The sequence below is a fragment of the Homarus americanus genome, unplaced genomic scaffold (assembly GCF_018991925.1).
Source record: "Homarus americanus isolate GMGI-L3 unplaced genomic scaffold, GMGI_Hamer_2.0 scaffold726, whole genome shotgun sequence".
NCBI classification, from domain to species: Eukaryota; Metazoa; Arthropoda; class Malacostraca; order Decapoda; family Nephropidae; genus Homarus; species Homarus americanus.
The window spans coordinates 410,526-431,522 of record NW_024742580.1 but is presented as its reverse complement, the minus strand read 5'-3'; the positions used below and the strand labels follow the sequence as shown (position 1 = coordinate 431,522).

Genomic DNA, 20,997 nt, shown 5'->3' with positions numbered 1-20,997 from the left:
CGGAAGCAAGAGGAGGAGGAGGAGGAGCAGGAGGACGAGGAGGAGGAGGAGGAGGAACAGGAGGAGGAGCAGGAGCAGGAGGAGGAGGAACTAGCGGCAGGTGTAAAAACAGGCGATAACGTGGTGGACGGGCCAACTCCATCACCGCCTCCCATGGCCTCAAGAACCCATTAAAACTTCATATTACATTTACAAAAGTCTTTCCTGTGAGATGATTTTAGAAACTCTTCTCTTACGGGTTGATCTTAAAAGTGTGTTGAAGCTGAACAAACGTAAGAGTGAAGGTTGATGATTGAGTGTACGAGAGATGACGTTCAGGGTGATGCTGGTGAGGTTACGAGTAAAGGGATGAATTTATAGATCTAGTTGAGTACTTTCTTTCAGTATTCTAACTCATCTTTTTTTTTATCTCCAGGTGATGTATTAGAGAAGCTCCTCAATCAATTTACTTCTGATACGTAATACATGAGTCTTTGCTTCGTCAGTCGTGTTGTGTTGTGTTGTGTTGTGTTGTGTTGTGTTGCGTTGCGTTGCGTTGCGTTGCGTTGTGATGCTCCACCCCCGATAGCTGCTAAACTCACACCTTATCTCATTATCTTAGAGCCTCCCAGAACGACACGTCAACAACACCTAAACTAATATTCCCCATATATGGAACACAGGAGTTTAAGTTTTTCCTTAGGGTAAGATAAGGGACTTGTAGTACTTACCTTAAACCGATTTGGGGGTTCTATAATGGTTTTTACACCTACCTTAAAGGGATTATAGTTGGATTAGGGTTCTTGTGTTTACGTTAAGAGAGTTTTAGTTTTAGAGGTTTCGTTCTTAAGAGTTAATCTAACATAAAACCATCAGTCCTCACTAGACACCATCCCCCTACCCTCAGAATGTTGTTGATAGTGTTGTTATTGTTCGTGTGTGATATCTGTGTTGTGGCCAGAATCCACTATACCAATGTGTGGCCATAGCTTTTAACACTATAGTGTGGCCATGGCATTGATAAGTTTGTTTGATGGGATTTTGTCCATTGAGATATTTTCCTTTTACGGTTTTCTGCGCTAGGATTTTATAGTCCATTATTCCCCTCTCTTTCGCTGGGATTTTTGTCCAATTTGGTTTTATAGTAAAATATTCCCCTCTCCTTCGCTGGGATTTTTGTCCAATTTGGTTTTATAGTAAAATATTCCCCTCTCCTTCGCTGGGATTTTTGTACACTGTGATTTTAAGGTGAAATATATCCTCGTGCTCTGAGCTACCATGCATCACCATAACTGTAAGCTCTCTGATTTACTCAAGATCCAAGTTCATCTCTCCGGCCACTTTCAATTTTTTTTTTCACAGATCGCTACCCAGACTAGACTATTTCTCTTATCAGGCTATACACACCAACACGTTCTCCCTCACACACCAACACGTTCTCCCTCACACACCAACACGTTCTCTCTCACGCACCAACACGTTCTCCCTTTCTCCCTCGTACACCAACACGCCCTCCCTCACACACCAACACGCTCTCCCTCACACACCAACACGTTCTCCCTCACACACCAACACGTTCTCCCTCACACACCAACACGTTCTCCCTCACACACCAGTTTCTCAGCATCATTGTTGACTCAATGGCCGGAGCCGAGTGTAGGTCATTATCCTAAATTGCCTCTGTTTGTGTGCCTGTCAGTCTGAGCTTGTATCAAACTGTGGTTGTCAGGCCTTGATTGTGTCAGCTTGTGTTTGTGTCAGCCTGTGCTTATGTCAGCCTGAGCTTCTACTAGACTATGGTTGTCAATCCGTGATTGTGTTAGCCTGTGTTTGTGTCAGCCTGAGTTTTTATCTGACTGCAGTTGTCAGCCCGTGATGTATCAGCAGGTGCTTGTGTCAGCTTGTGTTTACATAGAGTATTTTCCCTCCCTCCTTGGTGACGGAAACAAGTGAGGATCAAGAGGTGACGAGGTGTTTTTTTCCTTCTGTCAGACCTAAGCTCGTTTTCATAAAGTTTCGTTTGACTAAAATATTCCTCATAAGTGGAAAGATGTACAAGAATACACTTAAACGGCTGAATTAAACAACAAAGTAAAAAAAAAAAGTAAAATAAAAATACCCTAAGACCCAGCAGCTTCATATGACCGCTTAACACGAGATAAAATCAAGGTATGAAGTAATTTTCCAACGCTACATTGAGATTGTCTTCTATCTTGTGTTATGTGAATGTTTATAGTTAATGTAGAGAATTGTAGTTGTGCTGTGTTGATGTATTCCTTGCCTTCAAATACCTACGTACACCTCAGTCACTCACGCATACTTTCAATCACCTGCGCATGCGTCACTCTCTTGTTTACTAAATCGTCGTCTTAATCGGAGTGGATCAAGAGGAGAAGCGGTACACAATATACTCTCAGGACACCATCACCACCACCGCCACCACCACCATCACCACCACCACCACCACCACCACCACCACCACTGCCATCACCACCACCACCACCACCACCACCACTGCCACCACCACCACCCACTGCACCACCACCACCACCAGCTTAAAAAATCCCACAGTGGATAACGCGGTCGTAAGCTGAACTCCCATCACCCCCTCTAATAGCTTTAAGAACCCATTAAAACTTCAGATTACATTTCAAAACTCTTTAAGGGCAGATAATACTGAAACCCCCATCTTCCTAGGCTGTGTTTACAATATACCAGAGGTGACTCCCATATGAAGGCTGGTTGACTGTGCGTGAGTGACTGTGTGTACGTTAAGGGCTGGTTGAATGTGCGTGAGTGACTGTGTGAACGTTAAGAGCTGGTTGACTGTGCGTGAGTGACTGTGTGAACGTAAGGGCTGGTTGACTGAGCGTGAGTGACTGTGTGGACGTTAAGGGCTGGTTGACTGAGTGTGAGTGACTGTGTGAACGTTAAGGGCTGGTTGACTGTGTGTGATTGACCGTGTGAACGTTAAGGGCTGGTTGACTGAGCATGAGTGACTGTGTGAAGATTGAGAGCTGGTTGACTGACTGTGAGTGACTGTGTGAAGATTGTGGACTTTTGGACTGAACATAAGAGCGACTATGAAGACTGATATGATTGACTGAACATTACTGTGACCCATAAACATACAACACAACAACATTCTTACCAACTAAACATTCTTAACATTATTTTAAACATTTCTTTCACCCTACTATGACCTATAACTAAAACACAGAGAGAACCAAGGAACAGCAACCACCCTCCTTCAGAAAAAAAAAACCACCCTTCCGAATATTTCTCCTTCAGGAATAAAAAGATGTAGATGTTGAAGCAATCAGGGCGAGTGTACCGCTACCACCACCATTGTGTTATTCACCTTCTCGTTCCTCCAACACATTATCAGGAATTTTCATTTTCGTTATTACTTTACACTTAACAGATGACTCAAATTATCTAAATGGTGTGTGTGTGTGTGTGTGTGTGTGTGTGTGTGTGTGTGTGTGTGTGTGTGTGTGTGTGTGTGTGTAGTGGTCTTATACTCATTCACCTCAGACGTATATCTAGATCTTTGTGCCCAGAGGTAAAGACACTAACGAGGCATCCAAATTGACCTGGAATAACAAGTGACCTGACCTCAAATGACACCCAACTTGACCTCAAATTGCCCATCGCTCCTTTATGTATCATGACTCACAACTAATTATCTATCAAAGTCGAGTAATGTTGACGTAATGCGATTATATCCAAACATTCTATCTAGATTAGCCGTCAATGTTAAAGCTGATATAAAAGTAGTCTTGTGATGTGTGTTGGGATGTGTTGTGCTGATGAGGTGATGAGGTTGTGCTGTGTTGATGAGGTTGTGCTGTGTTGATGAGGTTGTGTTGTGTTGATGAGGTTGTGCTGTGTTGATGAGGTTGTGCTGTGTTGATGAGGTTGTGCTGTGTTGATGAGGTTGTGCTATGTTGATGAGGTTGTGCTATGTTGATGAGGTTGTGCTGTGTTGATGAGGTTGTGCTGTGTTGATGAGGTTGTGCTGTGTTGATGAGGTTGTGCTGTGTTGATGAGGTTGTGCTGTGTTGATGAGGTTGTGCTGTGTTGATGAGGTTGTGCTGTGTTGATGAGGTTGTGCTATGTTGATGAGGTTGTGCTGTGTTGATGAGGTTGTGCTGTGTTGATGAGGTTGTGCTGTGTTGATGGGGTTGTGTGCTGTGTTGATGAGGTTGTGCTGTGTTGATGGGGTTGTGCTGTGTTGATGAGGTTGTGCTGTGTTGATGAGTGCTTGTTGGTTTGTGCTGTGTTGATGAGGTTGTGTTGTGTTGATGAGGTTGTGCTGTGTTGATGAGGTTGTGTTGTGTTGATGAGGTTGTGCTATGTTGATGAGGTTGTGCTATGTTGATGAGGTTGTGCTGTGTTGATGAGGTTGTGCTGTGTTGATGAGGTTGTGCTGTGTTGATGAGGTTGTGCTGTGTTGATGAGGTTGTGCTGTGTTGATGAGGTTGTGCTGTGTTGATGAGGTTGTGCTGTGTTGATGAGGTTGTGCTGTGTTGATGAGGTTGTGCTGTGTTGATGAGGTTGTGCTGTGTTGATGAGGTTGTGCTGTGTTGATGAGGTTGTGTTGTGTTGATGAGGTTGTGCTGTGTTGATGAGGTTGTGCTGTGTTGATCATATCGTGCTGTGTTATCATGTCTTCTTGTGTTATCATGTCTTCTTGTGTTATCATGTCTTATTGTGTTATCATGTCTTACTGTGTTATCATGTCTTACTGTGTTATCATGTCTTACTGTGTTATCATGTCTTACTGTATTATCATGTCTTCTTGTGTTATCATGTCTTATTGTGTTATCATGTCTTACTGTGTTATCATGTCTTATTGTGTTATCATGTCTTATTGTGTTATCATGTCTTACTGTGTTATCATGTCTTATTGTATTATCATGTCTTATTGTGTTATCATGTCTTACTGTGTTATCATGTCTTACTGTGTTATCATGTCTTACTGTATTATCATGTCTTCTTGTGTTATCATGTCTTCTTGTGTTATCATGTCTTATTGTGTTATCATGTCTTATTGTATTATCATGTCTTATTGTATTATCATGTCTTATTGTGTTATCATGTCTTACTGTGTTATCATGTCTTACTGTGTTATCATGTCTTACTGTATTATCATGTCTTCTTGTGTTATCATGTCTTCTTGTGTTATCATGTCTTATTGTGTTATCATGTCTTCTTGTGTTATCATGTCTTATTGTGTTATCATGTCTTACTGTATTATCATGTCTTCTTGTGTTATCATGTCTTCTTGTGTTATCATGTCTTACTGTGTTATCATGTCTTACTGTGTTAGTCATCAACCAAGGAACCCAAATATAACATTGAAATAGTTTACGAATTTTGCTCAATATTTCTTCCTTCTTCCCAGATGTGTTGAAGACTTACAAGGAGTCGCTTCACACCAGGTACTTGTTTTAATTCCACTAAAGGATACGAAAGGGATTGAGTACGACTACTACATCACCAGATTCTATTTCAGGTTGTGCTTTAGGATCGAAATGAGACTAAGGTAGGTGGCAGATAGAGGTTTTCGGACATATAATAATTGTAAATAAAAGGGATAAACTCAGTGTTATTTGGATGAAGGGAGAGGAAGGGTAGCTGTCTAAGAGACAGGAATGATTGGAAGATTAGCTAATTGAAGAATCTATTGTTTGTAGTGGAGTCTGATCGTATGTAGTGTCTTGTGATAGTTGAGGTTATTGTATATTATTATTACCATATGAGAAGTGAAATTATATGAAATATTATGAGTTGTGAAATATATTACTCACATGGCAGTAAAAATTAATTCACGATAGATAAGTGAAAATAAAGTCGAACGAAAGCATTTTAGTTATGGTTCATTGATAGTCTTTAGTCTGGTTATCTTTTTAATCAGTGATGTCTGAACTTTGACCTTTACTCACGGGGTCCCAGCTACATCCACCCTACCTACCTACCTACCTACCTACCTACCTACCTACCTGCCTACCTACCTACCTACCTACCTACAGCTATATACCCTGACTCGGTGAAATATATCTGCTCCAGGTTCCATCGCCCAATGGTTCAGAAGTGACCTAAGTGAATGATTAACCGTTCGTTCAGGTGGATTTATTTCAAACGACTGATCAAAGTGGTCGACTCGGTAAACTCTGATGTCGTCGGTATTGGAAGCAGTCTGAGTCAAATTGATACGTCGATTCGCATTCCCCTGCAACGCTGTCGTGCTAGATGGCCTGTTCTCCCTCACTCCACTCGCTATTACCATTTAAGTCAACACGGAGATGGAGTTTATTCTGAGTGTGTTATCTGGCTGGTGTTGGGAGTCCTGAGTGTATGTATGTATGTATGTATGCATGTATGTATGTATGTATATATGTATGTATGTTCCGGTCATTTATTGGTTAAAAGATAGATTAGTTGGGAAGGTTAGGTTAGGTGAGGATAGGTTTTGTTTGGTTAGGTTAGGTTAGGTTAGGTTAGGACAAATGAACCATCACACTATAGACTCTTAACTAAACTGAACATTGGAGTCTTTTTACCGGTGCCTCATTGTTGGGTCAGGAGCCTCAGCCTTACCGGGGGAGTCGTGCCAACTTTTTCTTGACCAGTCACGACTTAATTGCCATGACCTGAGTGCCACGACTTTAAGGTGTCACACTAGAGTAAACGTGTGTGTGTGTGTGTGTGTGTGTGTGTGTGTGTGTGTGTGTGTGTGTGTGTGTAGATTTACTTCTTTTATCTAAATGCAAGAAGCGATTTCGAAATTATTATTTGTTATATCCCGATCATGTAATAAAATACAGACATGCATACAGATACACACACACACACACACACACACACACACACACACACACACACACACACCCCTGAAATATCAAAACGAACCTTTCCAATTCGTCTCCAAAACTCGACAACAACAGGAAAGTATTTTAAGAACTGTGACAATTTTCTCGCTGGTCGTTGTGACAATGTTGGTCACGGTCTAACAGAAGTTGTCTCAAGTTTGGTGAAATTATCGAGTACAGCTTTTGGCGTAGGGGACCTGGTCTGGATGGTGGTAGTGGTGTTGGTAGATTGTGGTAGTATTGGTGGTGGTGGTGGTTTGGGGAGGGTGGTGGTAGTAGTAGTAGTTAGTGGTGATACTTCTAGTGCTGGGTGGTAGTGGTGGTAGTAGTAGATAGTGGTGATGCTGGTGGTAGAGGATGGATGTTGATGGTGGTGGCGTATCTTGGTGTGGTGGTAGTGGCAGGACTGAGGCTGGTGGAGCGACGTAAATAAACAAAACAGCATTAATAATAGAGTAACGCTTCGCTCCCCCCCCCCCCCCGTAAAAAAAAAAGACATTGAACAGCATTCTTAAAAACCACAACATCCAGCATTCAAGAACACAGCATTATTTCCTTTCGTTCAGCATAAGAAACACAACATCATCAGGTACTAACATAGAAACACCTCAGCGCTCTACAACACACAAAGAAAACAACACCATACAGCAACACTTAGCTTGAGGGAGAAAAACCACAGCAAACTCGCTTTTAGACCATATTTTTCAAGAGATAATTCCATGGGTACGAGACTCTTAACAGGAGAAGGCATTGGTATGTCTCTGGGGCCCAAATCTACGAGTGTCATGTTAGCTGTGAACCTTTAATGTGACCTCAGGTGGAAATATTTACCTGGGTTAGAGAGGTTCATAGGTTCACTTGACATCAGTACCATAGACGTATCAATGAATTCTGTGCGTATGTAGACTTTAAAAACAGTATGGTGTCAACTTTGAACCACTAAATTGATCCTTTAAACATGGAACTCATATTGTGTTCCTTATGGCCAACTATCACACTATTGAACCACCGCCATTGTGTTCCCTATGGCCAACTATCACACTATTGAACCACCGCCATTGTGTTCCCTATGGCCAACTATCACACTATTGAACCACCGCCATTGTGTTCTCTATGGCCAACTATCACACTATTGGACCACCGCCATTGTGTTCCCTAAGACCGACAAACAATATTACTCAGAGTTCGATATCTCTCAGCCAGCGATACATCCCAGTGAGGGGGACTTGAGCTCCTACTTAATCTATAGCCCTCTCGGTCTCTTCTATTCAGCGTAACTTGTGTGATAACTTCTGCTGCTGTTCCGGAGTCCCTGAAGTTTTTCCCTCACCATCATCCAAGGAAATCGAGTAAGAAGCTTTTGATGGAAGTCCCGACACAGGTTTCTTGGATGAATGGCGGGTCTTTGTGGAGAAAATCTGTTTACGCTGCCACTGATATACTGAACTAGAGACTCGTGGAAAAGTGCGTCGTTTGGGAGATACTATTTGTTCTGCTTCAGTTATAACAAGAAAACACAGGAAAGGCTGCCAGGACGTTGAGATAAGAGACACCCTTCCTTTCCTCCGTCCGTGAACAGTACTTTCTTTTACCATTAGATGTGACGACTTAGTTACCTGTTAAGTATCTGCCTCCGGTTCTTGATGAGATTACGAATACATTAGAGTTTGTCCTATACACTGCCCACACGATCAGGAGTATTGGAACATCAATATTTGCGATGAAAACTAGTCCGTGATGTTTTAGGCAGAGGCGAGACGGTGTTGGGGGGGGGGCCTCAAAACACACGGTATCATCCCAGGAATATAGAGGAAATGGTAAATGGTGGGAGAAAGAGTAATGCCTTGCAGAAACGAATGTGAGCGAACGAGCCTGGAGAATTGGTACGTTCTTCTCCTGTCCATAAAGATCATGGTTATTACAGGTGTGTATGATGGTATGGTGAATATTACAGGTGTGTATGATGTTATGGTGTATATCACAGGTGTATACGTTTACTCGCAGACAGACAGACAGACAGACACATTATTATTATTATTATTATTATTATTATTATTATTATTATTATTATTATTATTATTATTATTATTATTATTATTATTATTATTATTATTATTATTATTATTATTGTTATTGTTGTTGTTAGTCATGGTTTATCATCGTTTATCCCTTCACCTCTTCATAAGGTTCAACTCTCAGCGTTACACAGGAATCTCAGAAATGTTTGAGCATGTTAACCTTTCAATATCTTCTCAGCTCGAATCTCAATATCTTCTCAGCTCAACTCCCAATATCTTCTCAGCTCAACTCCCAATATCTTCTCAGGGCAGAAACTATAATGAAATACCTTAAAGTGATTCTCTTTTTTCAAGTTGCCCAGATATTGAACAGGTGTTTGTGTGTTGACTCAATCCAGAACAGTATAGTGTGTTTGTGTGTGTGTGTGTGTGTGTGTGTGTGTGTGTATGGTTTAGCCTCTACAAGTACCATTATACGAGACCGAGTATTGTCGTTATTGAGAAGGAAAACGATAGATAATGCATTACTTGGGCTGACCAAAACGTTACCAAGAAGCGTTCACAGTGATCACTTCAGTCATCAATATCTCACTTTAAGATGGTCTTCATGTCAGCGGTAAGACTAATAATTGTCAATAGTTAAGTAATGTTACGAGTTTTTGAAATGTCTCGTGATAGGAATGGGACTTTGATGAGTGATATTTTACCAGGGACTCTTGTAAGGAGGAAAGACAATGTAATTATACGTCGGAAGAGGCAGTTGTAGTTGGCGTCTAAGATTTCTCCCGTCTTCAACAATTAGAGTCACTGAGGCTGTGTAAGGCGAGGGTGGGTGTTGATGTCAGGACCAAGTGGAGGAAGACGATCATTGCAGTCGGTAAAAAGACCCCTGCTGCCATGATCTTGTAGCTGTTGGTCGCGTTTAACTCTTTGATACAGCAATGTTAATCACTCACACACACACACACACACACACACACACACACACACACACACACACACACACACACTCACAAAAAAAAACATCTTCCCAACTTCCCAATCCTTCATTTGGCTCATAACTCTTTCATAGTCTTCCTACGTCTTCATATTCAACTTAAGTAAACTCCTCCAGGATTTCTTGAGGTTAGAAACTTTATCTCACACACAACTTGAAACCTAAAAAAATTAAAAAAAACTCTTAACATACGTAGCGTGTAATTCCTTCTTCAACCTTCACCTCGTGTTTCAATTTAGTTAGCGAAGAGGTGATTCCCAGCACTTAAAAGTCTTGCTTGGAATACAAACTAGATACAACACGAATGGAGGACAGTAAGGAGTGAGTGTGGTAGTGGTGGTGGTGGTGATGGCGGTGGTGGTGGTGGTAGTGAGAGTGGTGGTGGTGTTGGTGGTGGTGTTGGTGGTGGTGTTTGTGGTGGTGGTGTTGGTGGTGGTGTTGGTGGTGGTGGTGTTGGTGGTGGTGTTGGTGGTGGTGGTGTTGGTGATGGTGTTGGTGGTGGTATGACCTACTCAGTGTTGGAGGATGACTGAAAGTACAGGCCATCTAAGCAGGAACTTGTTTAAGGTGTAGAAGCTGTCGCGAACTCACAGAGGATACGACTCGCGACTTCATAGAGGATACAACCCGCGAACTCATAATTACGACTCGCGAATTCGCAGAAGATACGACCCGCGAAATTTAGTGGTATACTGGTATGGATAATCTCTAAAGATACAAATTTCCAAAGAGTAATTAAAAAAGTTAGTGATCTCTCTGCTTTTTTTAACCTGAAGAAGTCATTAAAACTTCATCCTTTCTCAAAACTCAAGTAATTGTTTCTAATCTATTCGTAATTCACTACGGTTATATAGAGTAAAAGTTGAGACACACACACACACACACACACACACACTGCTGCACGTATCTCTCAGGCTCGACCCTCCACCACTGAGAGACATGCCTTGCTTATGTCTAATATCACTGAGAAATATTGAAGCCTCTCACTCCTAACTCACGGATCTGGGAGGACATTATGAGCGGATGTTGCCCTGAGAAATGAAGCGATATCCAGACGACTAGAAATGGTTAGTTTAGGAATTCTGCTTTGGAATGGTGTGGAGAATTCGCTTGTACTGAATGGTGTGGAGAACTCGCTTGTACTGAATGGTGTGGAGAACTCGCTTATACTGAATGGTGAGGAGAACTCGCTTATACTGAATGGTGAGGAGAGCTCGCTTATACTGAATGGTGTGGAGGACTCGCTTGTACTGAATGGTGTGGAGAACTCGCTTATACTGAATGGTGTGGAGAGTTCGCTTATACTGAATGGTGTGGAGAACTCGCTTTTACTGAATGGTGTGGAGGACTCGCTTATACTGAATGGTGTGGAGGACTCGCTTATACTGAATGGTGTGGAGAACTCGCTTATACTGAATGGTGTGGAGGACTCGCTTATACTGAATGGTGTGGAGAACTCGCTTATACTGAATGGTGTGGAGAACTCGCTTATACTGAATGGTGTGGAGAACTCGCTTATACTGAATGGTGTGGTGGACTCGCTTATACTGAATGGTGTGGAGGACTCGCTTATACTGAATGGTCAAGACGTATCAACACCCATCAGAACCAAGTCATACTCTGAGAGGACGTTAGAACCTGATGTTCCCTGACAGATGAGGCCCTCACACTGAAGCCAAGTTAAATGGTTAGGTTATTTTAGGTAAGGTTAGGTTAGGTTAGGTTAGGTTGACACAATATAAATAACACATACAACGCGTTATATTTACCTCAGTCATGTTAATTCACGTTACAGTTTAAGTGATGTTGGGAGGTGATGAGATCCGTCAAGTTATTGTTGTTGGTGGTCAATGTTAGAGTCCTTTGGTTACCTCACGATCTCTTTCAGTGATGTCATCTTGCTACCTCACCACACAGTCACCCTACCCCAATGATGATGTCGACTCATCTGATGATGTCGACTCTTGGTTACTGCCTCACCACTCTTGGGGGTTTGTTACTTTTCAAATGATAACCCCGAAAAAAAAATATACATTATTTACTTACTGAGGAGGGTGATTGACGTGTTGTTAACTGTTGGCCTTAGTTTACGGTGCCACGACTCAACAAATTTCACGTTTTAGAAAGTCGATAATAATTTTTACTTTCTCTTTTACCTTCACTTTTCACTTCTGACTAGTCCTTCTTTCACGTCTGAGTAACTTGACGTCTCGAGCCAAGACAACAACTGACCTTGTCCCGTGTCAGCCTGAGGAGGTCACTTTTGGTCATCCATCGTAGGGTAACCAGGAGCACTCGGGGACAAAAGTTCACTCTCAGTGGTGAAACTGAGTCACGGGAATGAGTCTCTGAACTGACTTACCCTGACTGTTGCATCTCAGTTGGGGGTCGATACTGCTTCATTTTGGATGGGAGTGAACTTTTGACCCCGACTGTACAAGTATCAAACTAGCTGTCACGAACTCTACTTGTTAATATATGAAAATTTCGAATTAAGTACATGTACAGTACCTGTCCGTAATATTTTGATGAATAGTAATGATAATAGTAAAATAATAATATAAGAAAATGCAATAACCGGAAAGAAACTAAGAGGAGGCAAGTTTTAGAAATGAACGTGACTGTTTGAGTGAGTCAACAGTGTCCACACACACCCACAGTCGGGATGAACTCTATCACGCTATTACACTGTATCAATTAATATTCAATTTGTTGTCGCTCTGTAAATGGTTAAACCTGTTATACACAAATACTGTTAACAAACAATTTGGGCTGTATTTCAAGAGATAAACAAAACCTCTCAATAACGGACTAATTGGTATACAGCGGATGTATTACCGGACGATATTCCGCTAGATAGAGAACAAAATATTCACGGGAGTGGTGAGGGTTGTTAAAAGTAAATAATTTGTACTGTATAAGGTTACTGCCTTACAACCTGACTTATACGTGATCTATATAATGGTAACTTGTGTTAACTAAACGAACAACCACAGCACTGGGTCTCTCTATCGAATACATACATACATACATACATACTTCCATACATACATACATACATACATACATACATACATACATACATACATACATACATACATACATGCATTATACTGCTGGTTACTTTTTGGCGAAAACAAAAACTTGGAGACACCAACTTTTTGCTGTCACAGGATGATGAAGGATTCTTTACACACTTCTGAACTGATTATAATCCTATCAGGCGAGGCTCGTTGGTTCCACAGGCGATCAGGCAACTCGAGCACAAGGGTTCGAGTCTCAAACACAGTGAACCTAGTGAACCAAAACTAGGGGGATGAAGGGGGGAGGGTGGAGGCAGCTATCAGTGGTTCAGTGACTTGTAGAGTGTGAGTGTGAGTGTGTGTGTGTGTGTGTGTGTGTGTGTGATAATTTCTCCTGCTAATCATCTTTCACTTACTTACTCTCTACCATAACTGACAACCTCCCTTTTCTCCCCTTTCTAATCTATTCTCTCTATGCATTAATTTCCTCTTCATTTCCTCTCCTCCCAGAATCCTTGAACACATCTCGCTAAGGTATCACAATCTCCCGAGTTAAAAAGTAATATCGCTTCTGTATACAATAAGAATTTTCATAGGATTAATTTTGAGAGGGTATATTTATATAAGGTGTATTTTTAACAAGCTTAATCTGCAGGTGAGCTGAAGCAACACCTGAGTTTTCACGTTGGTATAAATAGGACAATTCTTTTTCTTTTTTACTTCTTGTTTGTCTTTCCTTTTACTTTTCTTCGCTTTTTCTTTTCCGATTTTTTGTTTCTGTTTTTTTTTTTTTTATTTTGTCTTCGTTTCTTCTTATTCTTCGTTTCGATGCTTCTTCTTGTCTTGGTTTTTTGTCTTGTCTTTACTACTTTTTTTTCTTCTTCTTCATACAATCATAATCTTGTTCGTCTCCCACTTCCTTTATTCTTTATCTTTTACATTTTACCGCAACAACTGAACTTTACAAATGTCTAAAAAAAAATCGATGCTGGGACAGGAAGTTGAGAGCACAGACTTACAGAAGCCTTTAATGAAATATGTGGAAGACGCCGGGAAACTTTCTTGGCTATAACTCAGGGTGAATAATGCAGCTGAGATCTCGTCCCTGACACCCAGGATCAAGCAACTTGGGTTCAAAACTATTTCCTCCGGGTTAAATGGCGACCTCGTGTAGGAGTGATGGTGGGTGGAAGTGTCTTGATGACTTGGGGTGTTTGGAAGGTTAAAACAAAACAAAAAGCCCCACCTGACACTTCAACGCCTCATATCTCTATAAATTCCCTATAGATAAACCACTACAGTTGTTTTACATTGTGTCTTTCTCTTCCTTATATTTCTTTTTCCTGTTTATCTCCATTATTATTAGTCTTATCTCCTATGTTGTGAATCACGCCTCAGAGACTCACCAGGAACTATCTGACGAAGGAAGACTCAGGTAACCGAGGGATGAACGGGAACCCCATCAGGAGTTGTTGGTCTTCAGGTTCGGAATGATTGTCAGCCAATGATTTGGTTCCTCAAGTTTTGTATGAGGAGGAGGAGGAGGAGGAAGAGGAGGAGGAGGAAGAGGAGGAGGAGGAGGAGGAAGTAAGAAGAGGAGGAGAGGGAGGGGCGGAGGAAAGAGGAGAAGGGGAGGAAAAAGGGGAGGCGGAAGTAAGGAAGAAAAAGAGAGGGAAGAGGAGAAGTGGGACAGAAAAAGAAGAGGAGGAGGCGGCGGAAGGAAGAGGAGATGAAGAGGAGAAGGAGGAGGAGAAGGACGGAAAAAGAAGAAGTAGAGGAGGAGGAGGACGAGGAGGAAGCGGGGACGAACTAAGTGGAAGAAGAAGAGGAGGAGGAAGTAAGAGAATGAAGAAGAAGAAGAAGAAGAAGACGGAGAAGGAGGAGGAAGTAAAAGAAAGAAGAAGAAGAAGAAGATGAAGAAGAGGAATGAAAAAGAAGAAGGAGGAGGAGGAGGAAGTTATTTCGACTTGGAGATATATGAGGGAAATACTTCAGTTGAGTGGTACAGTGATCAGCGTGATGAAACCCTCCTTAACGCTTTTACCTCAAATTCTCTACCTCAACTTTTCTTTACCACCATTTATCAGATCTATACAAAAAACAAAACAATTACTCTAAAGTTTTTCTTATAGTAATATATTGCTATAATGTATATTGCTGTTATATTTCTTGTTATATTATTGTCGGAAAAAAAAATATGATTCGTATTCCGTTTCGGTGGTGGAACATTTGGCCGCCACGTAACGTACCGTAGGCCGTCACGTACCGTACCGTAGGCCGTCACGTACCGTATCGGCAAAAGTCATCACAAGTTCACAACATAAATTCATCAGAAACAAAATATTAAAGGAATTAGGTCATTGGCAGCGTCAGGAGGAAGGAGAGCCACCAGAAATAGTTCCATTTTAGTGAAATTGTTATTACGATTTCACAGCCAAATAAACTCATCACGATATACAAACATTTTCCCCCAAAACTCTGTGTTATATTTTCACTCTGGCGATGTTTACTCTGATCCGTCCTGACGTCACCTTTTATGACGTCAAATCTTTACTGCTGCCGCCAAAATATATAATTCTGGATTTCGGAAACTTTTCCTTGATGAAATGTCTTGACGCTATGATTTTTTATGTTATTTTACTCTTAAAATAAATGAGGATCTCAGTGAAATGTCGTATTTCTATGGAGGCTGTAAATACTTTATAGTTTCCCATTGCAAAGATAAACTCCCTCAATTTTCTGGTGAATCAGAATGAAAGTTTTACAGCCACAAGTTTATGGTGTATTTATAGACATTGTTTCTGTACAACTAGACTGAACTAAGACTGTGGTAGACTACTGAGTGACCTGAGTTATTCCTCAGTAATGACACACGGTGGACAGTTTCATCTCAACTGACCAAACACCTTCAGCCATAAGTGAGTTATGGCTGACGGGTGATGACTCCTTATGTCTAATGTACCTCACTATCTGTTTACTTTATGGTGACAGGACTCGGAAGATCTGTGATAACATTTAATAATATTTAATACAAATTTAATGGGAAATTCTTTAAATAAACGGAGTTGACTGGAACGTTAGTCTTTATGTAATGAAACACTTAATATTCTGTCCTAAATTACTATGATTTCATTTTTCTGCATTTTGACTTAGACGAAACAAACTCTTGGTCTTTGTTTCTAATTTAACATCATAACCTAACCTAACCTAACCTAACCTAACCTAACCTAACCTAACCTAACCTGACGTTATCTATCCTAAAAAATAAAAAAAATAATTTAACCTAACTTAACCTAGCAACCTAATCTAACGACCTAATCTAAGCTTACTTATTCTAATCTTCCTTAAGCTAACAACCCAGGGTAACCTTAATTATCATATCCAAACTACCTAACCTAACTTAACCATTATTTAACCCAATTTAACCTTACCTAACTTAACCTAACTCTAGCGTAATGTAGATCCTAATGTAATCTAACAAAATCACACGTAATATAACTCTCTCTCTCTCTCTCTCTCTCTCTCTCTCTCTCTCTCTCTCTCTCTCTCTCTCTCTGGTACATATTTCTCTACGTACGATGCAAATTTTCTGTCTGGAAAGCGATTCAGTTCTTGCCTGAGGAATGTTGTTCGCTTTCTTCTTCTTTCTCTCCACGGAGGAAAGATTTTGGGTGAGAGGAATTCATATTTTTGAGGGCAATTCTTCCTCCAGTTTTTAATTCATTTTCCTCGGTACAAATTCCGAAATATTTCAAAGTTCGATTTTATTCTGACCGGGACGATACTGAGTAAAGATAACTTCCCTCCTCTCTGAGTCCTCCCACCTTCATCACTACGAGACTAAAACAAATTCTTATCAATATTTATCTACAGAAGTATTGGAAATTTTTATAATGGAATATGCGATACTTTAGACATATAATTAAGAATGGGAAGGTAATGGTAGATAGATAATGGATAGAAAATTTAGGGTAAGAGGGTCAGGGAAGATAGAAACTAGAATAGAAACACTAAATAGAGTCAATAAAATATGGTTATGGTGGGGGGGGGCCAAGGTCACCAACCCTCAGAGTCAAGTAGGAATAGTGCCAGTAAGTGGATATGTTGTCTGAGGCACCTTGATACATTACGAGGTTGTTATTCATTAATAGAGTTAGAAGTATAGTTACTCCGGCGGGTAAAAACAATGGTATTTTGATCAATATCTATATAGTAAGTTCATAAGTATTTGAAGCTACGAGGAAGTACTAGGCATTGTTACAGACAGACAGACAGACAGACAGACAGACAGACAGACAGGCAGACAGACAGACAGACAGACAGACAGACAGACAGACAGACAGCTGAACAATACACACTTCTGATTGGATAATAATTTGCTGGAAGAAGCCATCAAGAGTCATATAAATCAGGCCAAGTAAATTAGCATAAGATTAGTTGACTCCTTGACAGTCGTAGCCTCCAGCAGATTAACAAATTAATCCCCATCTTGGAAATTAGTTGCACTTTACGATTCTATGTGAGACAATATAACACAACGGACGAAGGACTTTGACAACCCTACCGAGACAACAGGAGTCACAGTGTTCATTGTGAAATTTATCGGACGGGGGTATAGATGTTTTTTTTTTTTGGAGAGTTTGTACCTAAAAGAAAATAAACATCAAATTGGAAAGTAAATTGTTTAAATGAGACCCAAACAATGGTAAATTAGATAACAAATCGACTAAAAAATTAAACAAATCCAATAATTAGCTAAATTATATACAGTGAAACCTCTATTTAACGGACAATATGGCGAGGAAAATCCGTTATACAGAGCTTGTTACTGTATATGCGAAAGCTCCATCTAGCGAACTATATACAGTTGAAAGTCCATTATATCGAGGATCCGTTAGATATGAAACCCCAATCTAACGGATTATATATAGAGAGGAATCCGTTATAGACAGGTTTGACTATAATGAGTAATATTTGATCAAGGATTCATAATTTACGTCTTTTACTGAAATTTATATTTTGTGAAATTAGTTCCTTAAAGAATTCCTTATTGCTTTCTCGTTCATCATGGCTGGAAGGACCTCCTTTAGTCAGGTGGGTGGCAATAAGGTCCTAATTTATGTCTTCGCTAATGAGGTAATCCGACCATCTGTCTATAATGATCCATAACTTTATCATTTGCTTTTCGCTTTTATCTTCAATCACTGAAAGTAAATTATCTTCGTCTTGATACAACGCTGTTACCACTCTTATTCTCACTCTGGCGATGGCTTCACTCTCACTAGCTACCACTCTCACTAGCTACCACTATCACTAGCTACCACTATCACTATCACTAGCTACCACTATCACTCTCACTAGCTACCACTCTTACTCTAACTACTGTTTCACTAGCTACCACTCTCACTAGCTACCACTTTCACCAGCTACCACTTTCACTAGCTACCACTTTCACTAGCTATCACTTTCACTAGCTACCACTCTCACTAGCTATGGGTGGTATAACTACATTACTGGATGTATATAGTCTACAGTACAATAAGAAGCTTTTAGGTACCTGAGGCAAGTGTGCTGTGGTCGAGTGGCTAGAAATCTCGTCTCTTGTCCTCAGAGTTATTGGGACGCACTCAAGCAATCCCAAGTCCTCCCAGCTGTAAAGATTCCTATACAAGTGACTATATTTTATACTCATTTACTTGTACAGTTCTTCACACCTTGATTAATACGTCACACCTTGATTAATACGTCACACCTTGATTAATACGTCACACCTTCATTACTACTTCACACCTTGATTAATACTTATGTACCTCTAATCACAAATAAAAAAAATCTAAAAAAAATAAAATAAAATAAGAAATAGTGAAAAATCAGAGGAAATTCTACTACTCCTCAGAATAAATTTATATCTAAGGGTAATAAATTCTAGCTGACGTCACACTAAAAACAGCTCAGCTCGTCTCATTACAATTCCTCTTTCTGGTGGTATCTGACTACCAACTGTGACGTCATCAACTTTGTGTCATTAGTCTGATCAAATTTACATTCTTGACACGATCTGATGACATTTACAGAGTCCTCGTGTTTTTTTTTACAAGCCGTCACTAACTCTGTCCACCTCTGTACACATGGGATACAAGTCTTGTTTGTCGTGTATCTTATAAATTTGGTTAGGTTAGGTTTATATGTTATTTTTCGATAAACTAACAATCGTGCGAGGAGAGAGAGAGAGAGAGAGAGAGAGAGAGTGTGTGTAAGAGATGGTCCACTTTTCCTGAAGGTGTATTTCGTTATCTCTAGCTTAAACGAGGAGATTCAGGGAGATATGAGACGTTGGGACGAATTGATGATTCATGACTGAAGGGTAAACATTGGCTCTCTCTCTCTCTCTCTCTCTCTCTCTCTCTCTCTCTCTCTCTCTCTCTCTCTCTCAGGTTATATATCTATTTATCTTTGTATTCTTGTATCTCTCTTTCTCCCTTTGACCTATCTCCATTTTTCTCCCTCTCCCTACGTAATCTAGATTTTTCTTATTCTCTCTGTTTCTCTCCCTTTGTTTCCTTCTCACGCCTATTCCTTCTCTCTCTCTCTCTCTCTCTCTCTCTCTCTCCCTGACAGTATCCCAGCAGTAGTGACCTGAGCCAAGCAATAACCTCTCATCCTAATTGATCATAGACGCAGGCTGGAGATCACAACAGTCAAGTTGGCGACGACACTCCAGTGAGACTTTTCCGTGGCGATGAAGGCGTCTATCTCTTTATCTGTCTCTTAATCTCTCCTCTTCCTGTAGTCCTATGTATGTATGTATGTGTTTGTGTATTACATAGTGTGTACGTGTATGTATGTATGTATATGTGTATATATGTGTGTATGTGTACGTGTGTAATAAAACTTAAAAGTGTAGGCCACAGATGTAATGGGCCCCTGTCTCATCAACAGAACATATTATATAATTGGGTCAATACATCTGATATTATATTCAGATTCACCACCCTGTAACTTTCCACTGGCTATGAGGTGACATGTTCAGTGCACGTGATAAGGTGTGCCCACGGGAAGCTGCGTCATACTATGCTGAGTAAAGGCATAAGGTAGCCGGCTCTCTGGCCACCTGAAGCGAGCAGTAGTTTGATATCCTTGACTAGAGGAAGACGTTATTTGAGAGCCGCAGTGGATGGCTCCGTCTTCCCTCGAGGGGGAACGACGTACCCATACTGTTCTCCCTCGATGGGTCACTACTCATGAGTCGCTCACATCAACTTATATCGTAAGGACGTGACCTAACGTTTATAATACATAAACGCCGTCCCTTTCTCATTCACTCTTAAACAGTGGAACTTACGGTCGATCTACACTCAGGAATTATATATACAACCCTTTTATAATAAAACAAGGAACTACTGTTTGGGTTTCGTTACTTAAACCCAAATAATAAATATATGTGAACGGCTTGGTTAATTGCACAAGGAGCCGATTCACAGAAGCCCTTGACCGTGACAGGATTCGAACCTGCAATCTTCGGATCCGAAGTCCGACGCCTTATCCGTTAGGCCACACGGCCATATGGTGTACGTGTATGTATGTATGTATATGTGTATATGTGTGTGTATGTGTACGTGTGTAATAAAACTTAAAGTGTAGGCCACAGAAGCCTTTGACCGTGACAGGATTCGAACCTGCAATCTTCGGATCCGAAGTCCGACGCCTTATCCGTTAGGCCACGGCCATATGGTGTCGTGTACGTGTGTAATAAAACTTAAAGTGTGGGCGTAAGCCTTATGTATGATGTATATGTGTATATGTGTGTGTATGTGTAACCTGCAATAAAATCTTCGGATCCGAAGTCCGACGCCTTATCCGTTAGGCCACACGGCCATATGGTGTATGTATGTATGTATGTATATGTGTATATGTGTGTGTATGTGTAAGTGTGTAATAAAACTTAAATTGTAGGCTACAGAAGCCTTTGACCGTGACAGGATTCGAACCTGCAATCTTCGGATCCGAAGTCCGACGCCTTATCCGTTAGGCCACACGGCCATATGGTGTACGTGTATGTATGTATGTATATGTGTATATGTGTGTGTATGTGTACGTGTGTA

The 20,997-nt window shown here is 40.7% G+C and overlaps 2 non-coding genes across 2 annotated transcripts; both read right to left on the bottom strand.

Moving 5' to 3' along the window:
• Window positions 1-20,383: 20,383 nt before the first annotated feature.
• Trnar-ucg lies at window positions 20,384-20,456 on the bottom strand. Its single transcript has one exon. It is a non-coding gene; the product is annotated as a tRNA-Arg (tRNA).
• A 406-nt stretch (window positions 20,457-20,862) lies between these two features.
• Window positions 20,863-20,935, bottom strand: Trnar-ucg. The gene has a single exon. It is a non-coding gene; the product is annotated as a tRNA-Arg (tRNA).
• Window positions 20,936-20,997: the final 62 nt, after the last annotated feature.